Raw genomic sequence first — 18242 nt, forward strand, 5'->3', positions numbered from 1 at the left:
TTCGGAGAAAAGAAAGAGAAGAGATTGAGCTACAGTGGCAAACATGAAAGGGAAAGGAGGACTCTTGAAGAAAGAGCACTGGCCTTAGAGTCAGAGGACCTGGGATCTAATCTTGGTGCCTTCACTTGCCTGCTGTTTGATCTTGGGGAAGTCATTTCTCTGGGACTCAATTTCTTCATCTGTACAATGGGGATTAAGCACCTGTTCTTCCCCCTATTTTACCTTGTGATCCCTGTGACAAAGACTGCTTAACCACAAGTGCTTAGTACAGTGCTTGGTACACAGTAAACACTTAAATACCAATACCACCACCGAACAATAACCTAATAATTATCTGTTAAGGAGAACTGTGAATGGAGGCACGAGTGGATTCCAAAGAGTTTATAAAAATTGTGGTATGTGCGCTTAGTAAGCGCTTAACAAATACCATAAAAATAATAAAAATTTAAAAAACTAAGTGCTCTGGGGACATAATAAAATCAGGTCAGAATTCATCCCTCTCCCTCATGGAATTCACAGTCTAAGGGGGTGTCTTCCTCGCTGCACTGGGAAGATCTGGGAACTCTGTAAGAGTTCAAACTAGGAATATTGGTTTTCCAGATATTGGGGGTCTCTCTTTCCCTGTAGGACTGTAAGTTCCTTATAGGCACGGATTACATCTACCAACTCGGTAGTATTATACTAAGTACTGCACTCTGCCCAAAGTAAGTGCTCAATAACTACCATTGATTGATTGAAATGTGGGAAAGAGTGAGGAAGCTGACATAGCATCCTTGGTGCATTGGCCTCTCCTGGATTTCTAGACATTAAAATCAGATATCATAATTTAAATTTGCCCAGGAAAATTACTGCTGCCTCTCATGGAGACATGATAAGGCAAAAAATCATCCCAGCATTCTGAATTCATCCCAGAAGCTCTATACCCCTAAAGGTTGTTGAAAGGGAAAGTGTGGAGTTAAAATAGGATGTCATAACTTAACTTTTCCCAGGAAAATTACTGATGCCTCTTATGGAGACCTGATAAGGCAAAAATCAACACAGCATTCTGACTTGGTCTCAGAGGATCTGTACTCCTAAGACTGTTGAAAAGGAAAAGGATGACGTCAAGATGGATGCAGTAGGAAAAATGGGAGGAGGAAAGGGGCACATTGAGATCACCTAAAATTAGATGATTTTAATCTAATCACTAATCTAATCATTTTGATGTTCCATCAAAAAAGTATTTGCAGGAGCAATGAAAGTTTCTGAGTTGCTGATTTCAGTTTCTGTTAAGTGGCCCATTTGGGGCAAAAACCCATCCGGTAGGTCATCTTACATGGATACTTTTTAAAAGCTCAAATGAGGGTTCAGCAGAACACCATGAAAACACATTCTTAAAAATGCATCCGCCTGCCCAAACCCAAGAGCAGTTACTGTGATGCTTATTTTAGACCGTGGACTCCTTTTTGAGCTTCAGTAAACAATGATTTTTAGAAATTGTTTTGTTAATAAGATGCACAGACTTGGTGTCTCCTTGAAACTACTTTTTAACCTATTTTACTCAAACCATTTCCACTTCAAGTTTTTCCGTGCCAGTTAGCTAGCAAATATAAACTGAAAAGTTGTCTTTGACTTCAAGGAATGGATAGCCTTAAACTGCTTTTGTTCCTTCCTTTGTAAACATTTAGGTCATAAACATTGTGTACTTGGAATTGAATGTGAACCTGTGAAGTTACAGATGAGGAGAACAAATATATTTCATCGGTGCAGAGACAGGATAGAAAACACCACTTCATATTTCAGCAGGAGCTGAAATGTAGCTTTAGAGCATTGTTATGTGAAACATGTGGAACTATGGTGGGTGAATTGTAAAAAGAAGCAGCATAGTCAAGTGGAAAGAGCCCAAGTCCGGGAGTCAGAAGACCTGGATTCTAATCCCGGCTCTGCCACTTGCCAGTTGTGTGACCTTGGGCCAGTCACTATGCTTCAGAGTTTTTTCATCTGTAAAATGGAGAATCAATACTTGTTCTCCTTCCTAATTGGATTCTCAGTCCTGTATGGGACAAGGAAACTCACTTAATACCTCTGGGTCTCAGTTTCCTCATCTGTAGAATGGGAATTGAGACTGTGAGCCCCATGTGGGACATGGACAGTTTCCAACCTGATTAGCTTGAATCTACCCCAGCGAGTCAGAGGTTCTAATCCCAGCTCCTCCACTTGTCAGCTGTGTGACTTTGGGCAAGTCACTTAACTTCTCTGGGCCTCAGTTACCTCATCTGAAAAATGGGGATTAAGACTGTGAGCCCCATGTGGGACAACCTGATTACCTTGTATCCCCTCAGTGCTTAGAACAGTGCTTGGCACATGGTAAGCACTTAAATGCCATCATTATTATTATCATTAGCAGTAGTAGTAAATGCTTAACAAATACCACAAAAAAGGACTGTATTTGATCTGCATATACTGTATCAACTCCAGTGCTTAGTACAGTGCTTGGCACATAGTAAGAGCTTAATAAATACCATAATCATCATTATTAAATATATGGTCTTATAGGCACATACAGAAATGGTCTGAAAAATAATGGTGATAAACAGGCATGGGAACAATCTCTGAACATATACACATAACAAAATGATTAATTATCAACATCAGGATTCTCTCTCTGCCCAAATGGGGTCCCCCAAATTCCTGAAGTTTCCCCAAGGCCTCCCTAAATTCCAAAAGAGATACACAGTGTCCATTCCATGGAGTTGACGAAGACGAATGGAGGTTGTTGGTGATTGGAGCTTCCTTATTGTTCCTGCTGTTTTCTGGCTCAAACCCACAGCCTTGCTCACCCCAGGCCTCCAACAACAATAATTACTGTGGTATTTGTTAAGCACTTACTATGTGCCAGACACTGTTCTAAGCACTGGGGTAGATATAAGATAATCGGGTTGGATGCAGGCCTTGTCCCAGTTAGGGCTCACAGTCTTATCACCATTTGACAGATGAGGGAACTGAGGCACATAGAAGTTAAATGACTTGCCCATGTCCGAAAACAAACAAATGGTTGAGTGGGTTTAGAACCCAGGTCCTTCTGAATCACTTTGTGGGCAGGGACTGGGTCTCTTTATAGTTGCGTTGTACTCTTCCAAGCACTTAGTATAGTGCTCTGCACACAGTAACAGCTCGGTAAATATGATTGAATGAATGAATGAATGTCTCCCAGGCCCGGGCTCTATCCACTAGGACACACTTCTTCCCAATACCTGAGCAGGACTGAAGAGAGAAAAGAATACTTGGGTAGGGATGAAAAACACCCCAAGAGGATCCTGAAAAACCTCTTAAACTTTGAGAAGCTTGTGTGTCAATCCCAAATCCTGTACTATTGCTTCCTCTTACGAGCCCAATTCTGAAAAAGAGATGCAAGGCTCTCTGTTCTGAAGACTCTGGGTCCTGCTGACCCTTAGGGCCCAGAACCCAATCCCATTTCATGCTGATGGCGTGTAACTCTTGCACAATTTATTTCCCCCTCCATTTTCTGCAGGCAAGTGGAGGAAAAAAGGGTGGTTCCAGGGTGGTATTTGAGGGTTTTTTCAATGGTAAAATGTTAATCAATCAATCAGTCATATTTATTGAGTGCTTACTGTGTGCAAAGCACTGTACTAAGCACTTGGGAGAGTACAATATAGCAATAGGTTAAGAGTTTACTATGTGCCAGGCACCATTTAAGCTAATCAGGTTGGACACAGTCCCTGCCCTACATGGGGCTCACAGCCTTAATCCCCATTATCAGTGAGGCAACTGAGGCCCAGAAAAGTGAAGTGACTTGCTTAGAGTCTCACAGCAGACAAGTGGCAGAGTCAGGATTAGAACTCAGGTCCTCTGGACTCCTAGGCCTGTGCTCTATCCACTAGGTAACACTGCCTCTCTTCAGGAGCAAGTATCTTCCTTCTCTGCTGTACAGAACCTGGCTCTCTGCTGGCCAGAAAGCACCATGTCTGAATTCCCATTCAACAGTGCCTCACTGTTCTCACTTCAGCGATCACTGGAAACTTGAGTTGAAGTTCTCATGTGACATCCATCCATCAATCAATAGTATTTATCAAGCACTTAATATGTGCAGAGCACTGTACTAAGTGCTTGGCATTTTGAACTCTGGCTCTCCAACCAATAGTTGAGAGGCTTTGAGAGAGTTCTGCCATCTGACTGCTGTGGGACTTCAGGCCAGCTACTTAATTTTTTGTGCCTCAGTTTCTTCATCTGTAAAATGGTGTTTCATGACTGGTTCTCCCTCCTACTTAAACTGTGCATGACCTATTGGATAGAGCACGGGTCTAGGAGTTAGAAGGACTGGGTTTTAATCCCAATTCTGCCACTTGTCTGCTGTGTGACCTTGGGCAATTCCCTTAACTTCTCTGGGTCTCAGTTACCTCATCTGGTATCTACCCCAGCACTTAGTACAGTGCCTGGCACATAGTAAGAGCTTAACAAATACCATTATTATTATGTGGGACAGGGATGGGGTCTGACCTGATTATCTTGCATCTACCCCAGTGCTTAGCATTGTGCTTTATGCTCAGTAAATGCTAAACAAATATTACAATCATTATTATTATTTTTATTACTATCATTGGTATTATTTACATGGGGATGTATGAATTAATGAATACCGCTTTGTTGCTCTGTGGATTATTTACAGTCTGGGTGATTTTTGGTTGTGTGATTATTTGTACTTCATCATATCTGAATCAGTTTTGTGAGCCAAGCTGCTGAAATGAGTTGATTCAGTTACCATACATTGATCATGTGGTTCTGCAGCAATGATCTGATCTGCTAATTAAGGATGTGAAACTCACAGCCTAAAAACTCCTGTTCCAATCTCTAGATCTTGCTGGCTGGGAAATAAATAGTACCTAAATTTCATCAACTCAGTAATGAAGACAGCCAGCTAAACAAATCAATCCATTTTTAAACAGAATATGTGGTCTTTTCAATTTTTTACAGTTCAGAATCCCAGCAGAGATGAAACATATCCTCAGTGGATATTGCAAGAGAAGGGGGAGTAATTGGATTTTAGTTCTGTAATTCTGCTGCTAGGGCATTATGGAGAGACTTTTACATATCTGAGAACAGGAGCGTGTCTTTGCATGAGCCATTTCAGAACTTGGAGTCCATTTTTGAAAGTATTCCGATTGTCAGAAATAACCACTTCCCATTCAGATCTGCCTACATCTCTTATGCACGTATTATCTTTTCCCTTTTTAATCATCTTAGCATTTTTCTCAATGCGTAACAATTGAATGCCTACAATGGCACCTCTGTCAAAAAGACATAATTATACGTGACAGATAGATTTTTGAAAACTATTCAAGCAACAATTCCTTTCTTGATAGATATGCAGGAATAATCTAGCAGCAGAACTATTTGTCTCCATGGAGGGTGATATTTCCATTGTACTAGTGCATTGTTAGCATTTACCTCTTCTAGTAAGAAAAAAAGGTTATTGCCTATTTGATGTTGTTCCAAAACACTTTTTGGAAAGGGCAAGATCTACCTTAATAGAGTCTATAAATTTATATAACCAGAACAATTGAGTCAAACTGACAATGAAATTCTGCATTTTTACCTTGCATATAAGCAGTTAGATGTCGGGGTAATTGAAAGGTTTTTATCTTTCAATGTCCTTTCCCTCCTTCTTTTCTACTTGAAGCATTGGGTGTAAAAAAAGCATTTGGTTTGCCAGCAAGGGTTACAGGGAGCGATTGTATTACTCCAACTTCATTAGGCATCTGAGGAGATTTGAAAGTTGATGACAGATTGGTTCATATTTTCATTGTCCTTTAAACCAGATTAAGACATCCATTCCTCGTTAAGAAGAATATAATAAGCCACCATCATTCAGGAAGGCAATTTTGGAGTGGTTACAGTTGACTGCATTGAGGGGACTGCTTTGCACTTTAGGTGTCCACATTATTTCTCAGCAAAGTGTGAAGGGGAGAATTATCAAAGAGTTACAGGAGGATTTAATTGCATGATTTCTGCTAACATCAGGGGAGCCACGTGAATCAGCCCTGTAGAATGCTCTGTTTTGAAAATTTCAGGTTGCAAAGGTTTCTATGGAAATGATCCTGCTTTTCTTTCACTAATTAGCCTAATTATTCCATTTACCAAAAGGGAAACTAAAGAAAGAGAGATATTCAGGAGTAGATTGTGTTTACTGGAATGGTTTCTTAGTATTTCCTTTTTTTCTCTCAGCTTCTCATTTCTCTCTTGAACTGCCTTGTCCTCCAGTCTTTCAGCTTCACTGATACTCACATGATCAAGTAGCAGCATGGTCTAGTGGAAAAAGCCCGGGCTTGGGAGTCAGAGGACATGTGTTCTAATTCCCTGCTCAGCCAAATGTATCTGGGTGACCTTGGAAAAGTCACTTAACTTCTCTGAGCCTCAGTTATCTCATCTGTAAAATGGGGGTTAAGGCTGTGAGCCCCCTGTGGGGCAGGGACTGTGTAAAACCTGATTATCTTGCATCTACCCTAGTGCTTAGAACAGTGCAGGGCACAGTAAACGCTTAACAAATACCACAATTATTACTAAACTCATACACTCTTCACGATAAATCTCTCCTCCTGTTCCCTTTCATCTCCTACCTGTTCCCCAGGCTCTTTCTCCCTCCCATTACCTAGAATCATCCCCTTCCTGACACACCCTACCGCTGTGTCATCAGGAGGAGATATCTCAACTTATCCATCCTTCCCCCCACTAATAATAACGATAATAATATTTGTTAAGCACTTACTAGATGCCAAGCACTTTATTAAGTGCCAGGTTCTTGTCTTCTGCTGTCGAGTGGTCTCTGACCCATAGCGATGCCATGGACGCATCTCTCCCAGAACACACCACATCCATCTGCAATTCTTCCGTACTGTATTCATAGAGTTTTCTTGGTAAAAATACAGAAGTGGTTTATCACTGCCTCCTTCCATGCAGTAAACTTGAGTCTCTGCCCTCGACTCTCTCCCACGCCGCTGCTGCCCAGCTCACGTGGATTTTGACTTGTAGCAGATTGCCTTCCACTCGCTAGCCACTGACCAAGCTAGGAATGGAATGGGTAGGTCTCTGCTTGATTCTCCCTCCCATAGTCCAGACTGGTAGAGTACTGGCAACTCCCCAGGTGCGACCCTGAGAGGAGAAGTGCTAGGGTAGAACCTGCCTGGGGCTCACAGCATAAGTAGGAGAGAAAAAAGGCACAGAAACCCCATTTTGCAGGTGAGGAAACTGAAGCACAGAGAAGTTAAGGACACACAACAGGCAGTGGTAGAGACGTGATAAGAACTGTGACTGTGCTAATTAACTGGCACTTCTCCTGTGCTGAGAACAGTTATTTGACTCATAGTAAGTGATTAACAAATACCATTTGAAAAACCCCAGGTCCTCCGTCTCCATGAACCATGCTCTTTCCACTAGGCCATGCTACTTCCCCTCTACCAGTTTACAATCTCAATCCAACCTTCAGTGGGCAAAAACAAGGTTCTCTTTGGCCCATGCTTCCATTTGCAGAGCTATAACAGGACTGTAATGAGGATTGTAGCTCATTATGGGAAGGGAAGTGATTGCCAACTCTGTTATATTGCTCTATTGTTCTCTCCCAACCACTTAGTACAGTGCTCTCTACACAGTAAGTGCTCAATAAATATGATTGATTGATTGGCAACTGCCCAGCTTGTTCTAGCATTGACACTGTCCCCAGAAAATTTGTCTCCATTTTTTTAGTCTTTTTAATTTGGCAGTTTCCCCTCGAGTGGGATGAGTTTATACTTGGGATGCCTCACCAGCTCTCATAACCTCACCGATTGAGACAGTGGCCTAAATGTCACCAGCATTGCATGATCTCAGTTGGAGGAGGTGGAGAAGAGGCCTTCCCAATCGATCAATCAATCGATTAATAATCAGGGCCTCCATAAATGCTACTCATGGATTGACTGGACTAAGATTATAGAGGTCTGGGTTTACCTTGTGCAGAGCGGACTGTGAGTCACCCTCTAGATTGTGAGCTTGTTATGGGCAGGAATGTGTCTGTTCTTTTATTGTACTCTTCCAAGTGCTTAGTACAGTGCTTTGCACACAGTAAGTGCTCAATAAATATGACTGAATGAATGAATACATGAATGAATGGAAGGAGAAAGAGAAAGAGGAAATGTGTATTGTCTCCCTACCTAGACTGTAAGCTTGTTGTGGGCAGGGAACATTATGGGTTTGCTGTGGGCTGGGGATAGTATTCCATTACATTGTACTCTCCCTAGTGTTTTGTACAGTGCTATGCACACAATAAGTGCTCAATTAATATGACTGACTGCAAGGAGGTTGCAGTCTAATGGGGGGAGACAGACGGAGGGTAATTCTAGACACATCGTGGGAGCAGGAGGAAGAACAAGTATATAATAATAATAATAATAATAATAATAATAATAATAATAATAATAGTAGCCTTTGTTAAGTGCTTACTGTTGGTCAAATACCGTTCTCAGCGCTGGGGAAGGTCAGACACAGTCACTGTCTCACATGAAGCTCACAGTCTAAGTAGAAGGGAGGACTGGTATTGAATCCCCATTTTCCAGATGAGGTAACTGAGGCCCAGAGAAGTTAAGTGACTTAGGACTCCCAGGCCCATGCTCTATCCACTAGGCCATGCTGCTTCTCTTTGTCAAAAGGCTCTTCCTCCTGCCCATTAGGACACAGGGTGGGAATAGGGGAAGACCTCTAAAACGGACATTTAGGTCTTGATTTTGATTCAAAGAGTTCTGACTGAAAATACTCTTTTTGACTTATTTTTGCTCACAGAAGGGGAGTGGCATAGCTACCTGTGCCTGTCTGTGTGTGAGTGTGTGTGTGTGTGTGTGTAATAATAATAATAATTGTGGTACTTGTCAATCACTTACTATGTGCCAGGCACTGTACTAAGTGCTGGGTTGGATACAAGCAAAGTGGGATGGATACAGTCCCTGTCCCAAGTGGGGCTCACAGTCTTAATGCCTATTTTCTTAGATAATAATAATAATGATGCATTTCTAAAGCTCTTACTATGTGCAGAGCACTGTCCTAAGCATTGGGGAGGATACAGGGTGATCAGGTTGTCCCAAGGGGGGCTCACAGCCTTAATCCCCATTTTACAGATGAGGTAACTGAGGCACAGAGAAGTGACTTGCCCAAAGTCATACAGCTAAGTGGCAGAGTCGGGTTTTGAACCCATGACCTCTGACTCCCAAGACCATGCTCTTTCCACTGAGCCATGCTGCTTCTCTGCTGCTTAGATGAGGTAACAGAAGCATAGATAAGTGAAGACACTTGCCCAAGGTCATACAGGAGACAAGTGGCAGAGCCGGGATTATAACCCAGGTCCTTCTGCCTTCCAAGCCACACTGGGTGTGAGTGTGTGTGTGTGCGTAAAATGAACACAAACAGCCGCTTTCCTCTCCCTTCCGAGCAGGAGGCTCAGCTGTTGTTCTTTCTTCTGCCAAGAGATTTTGCTGTCTCCCATTTCCCTTTGTTCACTCTGATGTGCCGTGAAATGCACTTGCCAGGAGTTGGTGCCTTTGCGGAGCAGCCCCTGGACCAGTGCCGGCACGGAGGGGGTCGTTTCCCTGGTAACCATCACAGGGGAAAGGATGCACCAAAATAGCTGCTCCTCCCTGGTCCGGGCAGTGTGTACAATGATATGTGAAAGGGTGGGTCCATTTTCTATAGCAGCAGAGGGAGGTTGGCACCAAAATAGGCCTGGGCAGACTGATGTTTGGGCAGGAGAAGGCCCATCTCACCCCTCATTCGCATTCCCCTGGCTGACAGGAAGCCTTGGTGACAGAGAGAGAGAGAGAAGCAACATGGCTTAGTCAATAGAGCATGGCCCTGGGAGTCAAAAGGTTCTGAATTCTAATCCCAGCTCTGCCACATTCATTTATTCAATTGTATTTATTGAGCACTTACTGTGTGCAGAGCACTGCACTAAGCGCTTGGGAAATACAAGTAGGCAACATGCAGAGACAGTCCCTACCCAACAATGGGCCCACAGTCTAGAAGTCACACATGTTGGGTGTGTGATCTTGGGCAAACCACTTTACTTCTCTGGGCTTCAGTTACCACATCTGTAAAATGAGGATTAATGGGACAAGGACTGTGTCCAAACCAATTAACTTGTATCTATACCGGTGCTTTAGAGCAGTGCTTGGCACATAGCAAGCACTTAACAAGTCTTGTCTTGTCTTATGCCATCAAGTCATTTCCGACCCATAGCAACATCACGGACACATCTCTCCCAGAACGCCCCACTCTCCATCTGCAGTCATTCTGGTAGTGGATCCACAGAGTTTCCTTGGTAAAAATACGGAAGTGATTTACCATTGCCGCCTTACGTGCAGTAAACTTGAGTCTCTTGATTTTGAGACTGTGCTGCCCAGCACAGGTGAGTTTTGACTTGTAGCAGATTGCCTTCCACTTGCTAGCCACTGGCCAAGCTAGGAATGGAATGGGTAGGCCTCTGCTTGACTCTCCCTCCCATTCCTGAGACTGGTAGAGTACTGGAGTACTCTCCAGATGCAACCCTGAGAGGGGGTCTTAACAAGTACAACTATTATTAACTTCTCCTCTCTCCCTATTTTCCTTCTCTACTTCCTCCCCTTCCTCTCCACCCCCAAGCACTTAGATACTCTCTGAATCCAGATGGCAAGCCCCTTCTGGGCAGGGAAAGTGGCTATCAACTCTTACATTGTATTCTCCCAAGCACTTAGTACAGTGTTCTACACAAAGTAAGAGCTCAGTAAATATCACTGATTGACTGATTTCCCTTACCTGTAATTTATTTTCATATCTGCCTCCACCATTAGGTTGCAGATTCCTTGAGGACAAGGGATTATACTCTCCCAGGTGCTTAGTAGAGTGCTCAATAAATACCACTGATGGATTAATAGATTAGCAGAAGTAGGTATAGATGAGATAAGAGGGTTGGGAGTATATGGGTGGAAAGAGGTGGAGGTGGAGCCCTGGAGACATATCCTTTCTCCAGTGAGATTGTGGCTGGAATAGTTACTCTGTGATTATGCCTCTCTTTCAGCTGATGAGCAGCATGGTGTAGTGGATCGAGCATGCCTGGGAGTCAGAAAGTCATGGGTTCTAATCCCAGCTCTGTCACTTGTCTGTTGTGTGGCCTTGGTCAAATCACTCTATTTCTCAGAGCCTTTGTTACCTCATCCATAAAATGAGTTTGAGAAAGTGAGCTCCATGTGGAACAGGCACTGTTCCAACCCAACTTGCTTGTATCCATCCCAGCGCTTAGTACAGTGCCTGGCACACAGTAAGTGCTGAACAAATATGATAATCATTATTATGACCATGCTATTCTCCTCTCCCCTTTCCCAGTATCAGTGTTCAGGTTGGGAGGAAAGGAAGGATTTAGAACAAACAGGATTCGGTGACAGACTGTATATGTGGGTTGAATGAGAGAGATGAGTAGAGGATAATGCCAATGTACAGTGTCTGGCACATAGTGAGCACTTAACTAGTAGTAGTAGTAGTAGTAGTAGTAGTAGTAGTAGTAGTAGTAGTAGTAGTACAGCATTCCAACTGACAGTAGAGCAGTATTCTCAGAATGTAAACAACCAGCCAACTAATCAGTCAGGAAAATCTCGGAAGCAATTTCTGTTTTGCCCCAAGTTTCCACCGAGAATGCTCTATGTATGAGTATCAGGCATCAAGTGTGAATTTTTCCATCATAGTGTTTTCTGATTGAAGAATAGAATGATCAGATCTCCATTTATATTGATCTTATTAGTCAAATCCTCCATGCATCTTGGCCAATGGCACATGCCAGTAGGATGGCTGGCTCCACGTGTTTTTTTTTTTAATTGTGTTTTTTAAGTGCTTACTATGTAGACTGTTTGCCCGTTGTTGGATAGGGACTGTCCCTACATGTTGCCGACTTGTACTTCCCAAGTGCTTAGTACAGTGCTCTGCACATGGTAAGCGCTCAATAAATATGATTGAATGAATGCCAGGCACTGTACACTGTACCAAGCACTGGGGTAGATACATGGTAATAGGGTTGGATACAGTCCTTGTCCTACATAGAGATCACAGTTTTAATCCCCATTTTACAGATGAGGTAACTGAGGCACAGAGAAGTAAAGTAACATGCTCAAAGCCACACAGCAGATGAGGCAGAGTCAAGAATAAAACCCAGGTCCTCTGACTCCTAGGCTCTTGCTCTTTCCACTAGGCCATGCTGCTTCTCTGGTTCTCTGGGACATGGACTGTGTCCAACTTGAATATCTTGTATCTACCCAGAGCTTAGTACATTGCCTGGCACGTAGTAACTATTTAACAAAAACCATAAAAAAAAAAGGATCGTTGGCCACACCTCACTGAAAAGTGATGTGGCCTAATAGATTGAGCCCGGGTGGGCCTGGGAACCAGAAGGACCTAGGTTCTAATCCCAGTTCAGCCACTTCTCTGCTGTTTGACCTTGGGCAAGCTGCTTAACTTCTCTGTACCTCAGTTCATTCATTTGTAAACTGGGGATTTTACTGTGAGCCCCATGTGGGACATGGACTGTAACCATCTTGATTAGCTTCTGTTAGCACAGCGATTAGTTCATCACCTGGCACGTAGTGAGTGCTAAACAACTACCATTTAAAAAAAAATGGATTGTTGAACACACATCGGCCTTACCAGTCAAGACAACATACAAACATAGTGTAGCATTGTTATAGAAATCACTGTTGATTATTAAGGGTAGCTATTGACACACGTGCACACATACACCCCCACACCCCCACACCCAACTATCATTGAGATAGTCCAGTTTCCCGGGGTTGTCTGACTAATCTGAACTGCAGAAGAAAGCAAAACCTGTTTCATCTTCCGAGGTTTCCTTGTTTTTCTTAATGCTGAAATGCTGGGTGCCGAGAGGGAGGTGGAATGCGTCAGGAGCCTAGGGTAAATGGAAAAGCAGCATCATTCATCGGTCAAACAGCGGGGAGTGTGGGAGAAGTAGTTTAGCCTTGAGCAAAACTTGTTCACAACTCGGAAGGCAGTTATGCCACCGAAGGGGATGTGTCACAGTCAATCAGCTCGTTTTCTCCTTGCTTTAAAGAAGAAATTCAGGGCTGGACTCCGTATTCAGATTCCTGCTGAGGAAGGCTGACTCAGGTCCAGACTGTGTATTCTAGTTGTAGGGTTTTTTTTCTTGAACGCTTCCATTCTGTCATGCCCCATTTCCCTCCTCTCCAAACCCCTTGAGAGAGTTGTCTATACCGGCTGCTTCTACTTTTGCTTCTCCAGTTCTCTTTTTGACCCTCTCCAGTCTGACTTCTGTTCCTTTATTCCACCAAAACTGCCCTCACCCATGATCTCCTTCCTACCAGATCCAATGGTTTCTACTCCATCCAAATCTTCCTCGACCTCTCAGCTGCCTTCAACATGGTGGACCAGCCCCTTCACCTGGAAACATTATCCAACCCTGGCTTCATTGACTCTCCTCTTCTGGATGTCCTTCTTTTTCTCTGACTGCTCCTTTTCTGTCTCATTCACGGGCTCCTCCTCTACCCTCTAACTGTGGGAGTCCTTCAGAACTCAGTTCTGAATCTTCTCTTCTTCTTCTTCTCTATCTACAGCCACTTGGAGAACTCAGTTACTCCCACAGCTTCAACTAGCATCTCTACGCAAATGATTCCCAAATCTACCTGTCCAGCCCTGAATTCTCTCCTCCTCTGCAGTTCCACATTTCCTCCTGACTTTGGGACATCGCTACCTGGACATTTTGCCAAAACCTCTAACTAAACACATCCAAAAGAGAGCTCCTTATCTTTGCACCCAAACTCTATCTTCCCCTTATCTTTCCCATCACTGTTGACAACACCACTATCCTCCCTATCTCGCAAGCCTGTAACATTGAGTGCTTATAATATGCAGAGCACTGTGCCATGTGTTTGAGAGAGGACATTATAACAGACTTGCTAGGCAAAATCCCTGACCATGAGATGCTTACAATCTACATGGTGAAACAGACATTAAAATATTTTAGGAATAAGAGAAATAGTTGAGGATAATATTTTTTTATGCTTTTTGTTAAGCACTTACTACATGTCAAACACTGTTCTAAGAGCTGGGGTAGCTACAAGTAATTAGGTTGGACACAGTCCCTGTCCAGCATGCAGCTCACAGTCTAAGAAGGAGGGAGAACAGGAGAACCAAGGCACAGAGAAGTTAAGTGACTTGCCCAGGGTCACATAGCAGGAAATAGGCAGAGGTAGAATTAGAACCCAGGTCCTCTGGCTCCCAGGCCTGTGTTCTTTCCACTAGTCCCTGCTGCTTCTCAATTTTTACATAAGGATTGAGGGACTAAGGTGAGTATCAAAGTGCTTAAGGGCTACACAGCAAGTGCCTAATAGGAGGCTGAAGTCTTGGAATTCCAGGGCAGACATTTTTCCGACTAACTTCCCCACATGGAAAGCGCAGATGTCACAGCTGTTCACTAAAGAAAATGTATGGAGTTGCCTACAGGAGATCATAGAAACTCAAATGAACCAACACCCTTCCATGTCAGTTTTACAGAGGGACTTTTGTTACTGGGAAAAATCAAGCCCAAGCCATCCCTCAAAGGTGATTTGAACCAGCCAAGCACTGTGAGATTCGGGAAAAGTTTTATGCGTCAAGCTATCAACCTGCATGAGTATTTTTCCAGGGAAGATATTTTGAAGATATCTTTGCTGGTTCCCTAGGTTCTGACTCACCACCTCAGATCTGGCAAAAAAAAAAGGAGGCATCTATATGGTGCCATTCCATTTGTTGATCAGTTAGAGGGATTGGATTCTAATCCTGCCAAAAAACACTGTTAACCAGGAAGGGTAAATGGTAAAGTAGTATGGCCCAGTGGAAAGAGGCCAGGCCTGGGAATCAGAGGACATGGATTCTAATCGTAGCCCCTCCACTCATCTGCTGTGAGCACTTCTCTGTGCCTCAGTTACCTCAACTGTAAAACAGGGATTCATTACCTGTCCTCCCTCCTACTTAGACTGTGAGCCCTATGTCAGACAGGCACTGTGTCCAACCTGATTATCTTATATTTTCCCTAGCACATAGTACAGTGCTTGGCATATAGTAAGTGCTTAACAAATGTTGTTTAAAAGGTTTGATTCCTGGAAGACTGCTTCAGTATAACACTAAGATTGACATGGAGGTTTGTAACATTACACCCCTAGAGAACAAGCTCTGGGGGCTCCCAAGGTTTGGAAGTTCATTGTGAGATTTTTTTTTTTTCATGAATCTTGTCCAGGTCCCAGGTTACCCGCAAGACTCTGTGGGTTGTGGTTGTACAGAGTTGCCCACCAATTGGTTGAGGGTCAACCTGAACCTGAGGGGCATTGAGAATGTGTAAGATTTGTGCAATGATTTGATTTTCTTAATGTCTGAAAATCAAACACTTGCTCTGCTGTAGCAATCAAAACATTCACTTCCAATAAAGAGCATATTTACCAACACCAACATTTTGTTAGCTACAACTCACCAATGTAAATATGTCTTATTTGCTTCCTCTCTGTATGAAACACATGCAGTTTAACAAATCCAACGTATCCTCTGTGATATATCTTTAATGTGTCTAACAACTCCATTATATTGTACTCTCCCAAGCTCTTAGTACAGTGTTCTGCATACAGTAAAGCACTCAGTGAAGATGATTGATTGATGTGAAAGATGAGCAGGTTTTCCTTAAGTTTACATTTTCTTTTACTAGGGAATTGTTTATTGAACACTTACTTTCCACAGAGAACTGTACTAAGCGCATATTGGGTGAGACAGACATAACATTATTTGCAACGAGAATAGTTAATACAATAGAATCAGATATGCAACTGAATAAAGACAGCATCAAAAGTGTTGAGGATGGGTATGGGATATGCACTCAGGAAGAACAGAACCAAGGCAGAAAAGAAGCTGCATGGCCTAATGGAAAGAACACAGACTTGAGAGTCAGAAGGACCTGGGTTCTAATGCTGACTCCACCACTTGTCTGCTGGTGACTTTGGGCAAGTCACTTAACTTCTCTGTACCTCAGTTACCTCAACTGCAAAATGGGGATTAGGACTGTAAACCCCATGTGACAGGGACTGTATCTAACCTGGTTACCTTGTATCCACCCCGTGCTTACAGGGCCTGGCAAACAGTAAGCATTTAAACAATCAATCAATGGCAATAATACCATTAAAGCAAAAAAGGCTTTAAGGCTTTAGTGATGTGGATGGCTTGGAGAAAATAGCAGCAGATAGACCAGTTTGCCATGTGGCAATCAGGAAAGGGATTCCTCTTCCTGGGGGAAAGTTGGGGGCCTATGAAACAGAATCAAAAACAGAGACAGACTCTGAGGCACTCCACTGAGCAATCTATCTGACCCGATGGAGTTGAATGGAGGGTCCATTTCTCATAGACTTTTTAAACCACCTCTACCTAGGTCTGAACCTAATTTTGGGCTGGGAACATGCTAATTCTGTTGTATTGTATTCTCCCAAGTGCTTAGTACAGTGCTTTGCACATAGTAAGCTCTCAATATATTTCCACATCAGTGGGATTGCTCTGAAAAGCTCTGAAAATGAGTCTGAGTTAAGGTGTAAACGTTCTAATAAAGGTTCTAATTCCCACTTTGCCACTTGCTAGCTGTTTGACCTTGGGCAAATCATTTCTCTGGGCTTCAGTTACCTCATCTGTCAAATTGGGATTCAACATCTCTTCTCCCTCCCATTTAGACTGTGAACCCCTTGTGGGACAGGGATTGTGCCTGAATGGGTTATTGTGTATCTACTTGGGTACTTAGTACAGTACTTGGCACAGACTAAGTGCTTAACCATCCTTATCATCATCATCATTATTATTATTATTAATTATTGAAATGAACACAGGCAAGGCTACTTAAAAAAACCAAAGCAACAGTGTACTTGTAATTAACCACTTCTCTCTGTTCAGAAAGTCTTTCCTACTTCCTAGAATGAAAGCTGAACTCTATGATTCATGTATTCATTCATTCAATTGTATTTATCGAGCACTTACTGTGTACCGAGCGCCGTTCTAAGCGCTTGGGAGAGTACAATATAACAAGACACGTTCCATGCCCACAGTCTAGAAAGACAAAGAATGGGCAACACAGATTCCCCAGATTTGACTTCCAACCCAGCCAGGGATCTTCTCTGCCATGTTACATTCCTTAGCCTACTGGATAATCCTTGGGAATCAAAGTGTTGGGGCTGGACAGACAAAAGAGGTGTTCGCTTAGTGGAAAAACCAAAAACTGCCTCAGCCTCAGGAACAGGGAAGGCATTTTTATTATTATTATTATAATAATCCCAAAATAACAAAAATATGTCACTAATTTGTTTCTCCAAGTGCCCTGGGTGCCATTGTATGTGAGATATTATCATGAAAAACAGATTATGGCAGTAATCCTAGGCCTCAGGGAATCTTATGAGCCAATTGCCTTTGCTTGGGTCTGGTGTGTAATTTATCATTGGCATGTCCTATCCTGCTAAAAAGCGCCCTTTGTGGGCAGAGGCAAAGCTAATATACTTTCCAAGTGTATTTGAATTGCTTCAATAAATCACAGCTGTCACTGTGAGCAGTTTCATCATTTGCCAGAACAATAAGTTATCTTCATGCTTTATAGAACCAGTGTTCTCTAAGACTTTTATTTGTTTAAGTTGCAATGCATCATAACCCATTACCTAAAATGAAATTAGGAAGCACCTCATGTTTTTATCTTTTAAGATGGAAACAAGGGATACTCAGGAAACCGCCCTGCTGACAGTCCTCCCGAGCTATATTGTCCATAGCACCACGGGCCAATGATCACAACTGTTGTATTGAATTTCCTCTTGAAACCTCTGTGTTCGGGTGGTTGACTCAATCTCCTGGAAAAAAGGGGCAGGAGACGGAAGAAAATGTCTCCCTATTACTGAAGTTCGATATTGTTCTATTGTACTCTCCCAGACACTTAGTACAGTGCTCTGCACATAGTAAGTGCTGAAAAATTACGTTTAATTGTTTCCGAAGTAGCTGGAAGAATATTCTTGGATATGTAGACCGTAATAAGCTCCTTATGGGCAGAGATTGTGTCTTATAAACTCTGTTGTACTGCTCTAAGTGCTTAGTACAGTGCTCTGTAGCACACAGTAAGAGCTGAATAAATACAATTGACTGATTCTGAAGTACCTGGAAAAATGTTCTTGGAGTGGATCATAAGCTCC

General features: G+C 42.8%; 1 protein-coding gene and 2 non-coding genes across 16 annotated transcripts in view; 1 reads left to right on the forward strand and 2 right to left on the reverse strand.

The window, feature by feature from the left end:
- Window positions 1-18242, forward strand: part of ARPP21 (cAMP regulated phosphoprotein 21) — a 177744-nt gene that overhangs the window by 134251 nt on the left and 25251 nt on the right. The window lies entirely within an intron of this gene.
- On the reverse strand, window positions 7019-7156 carry LOC119924759. The gene has a single exon (XR_005449455.1). It is a non-coding gene; the product is annotated as a small nucleolar RNA SNORA7 (small nucleolar RNA).
- Window positions 10431-10569, reverse strand: LOC119924718. Its single transcript, XR_005449414.1, has one exon. It is a non-coding gene; the product is annotated as a small nucleolar RNA SNORA7 (small nucleolar RNA).

The sequence above is a fragment of the Tachyglossus aculeatus genome, chromosome 2 (assembly GCF_015852505.1).
Source record: "Tachyglossus aculeatus isolate mTacAcu1 chromosome 2, mTacAcu1.pri, whole genome shotgun sequence".
Classification (NCBI taxonomy): Eukaryota; Metazoa; Chordata; class Mammalia; order Monotremata; family Tachyglossidae; genus Tachyglossus; species Tachyglossus aculeatus.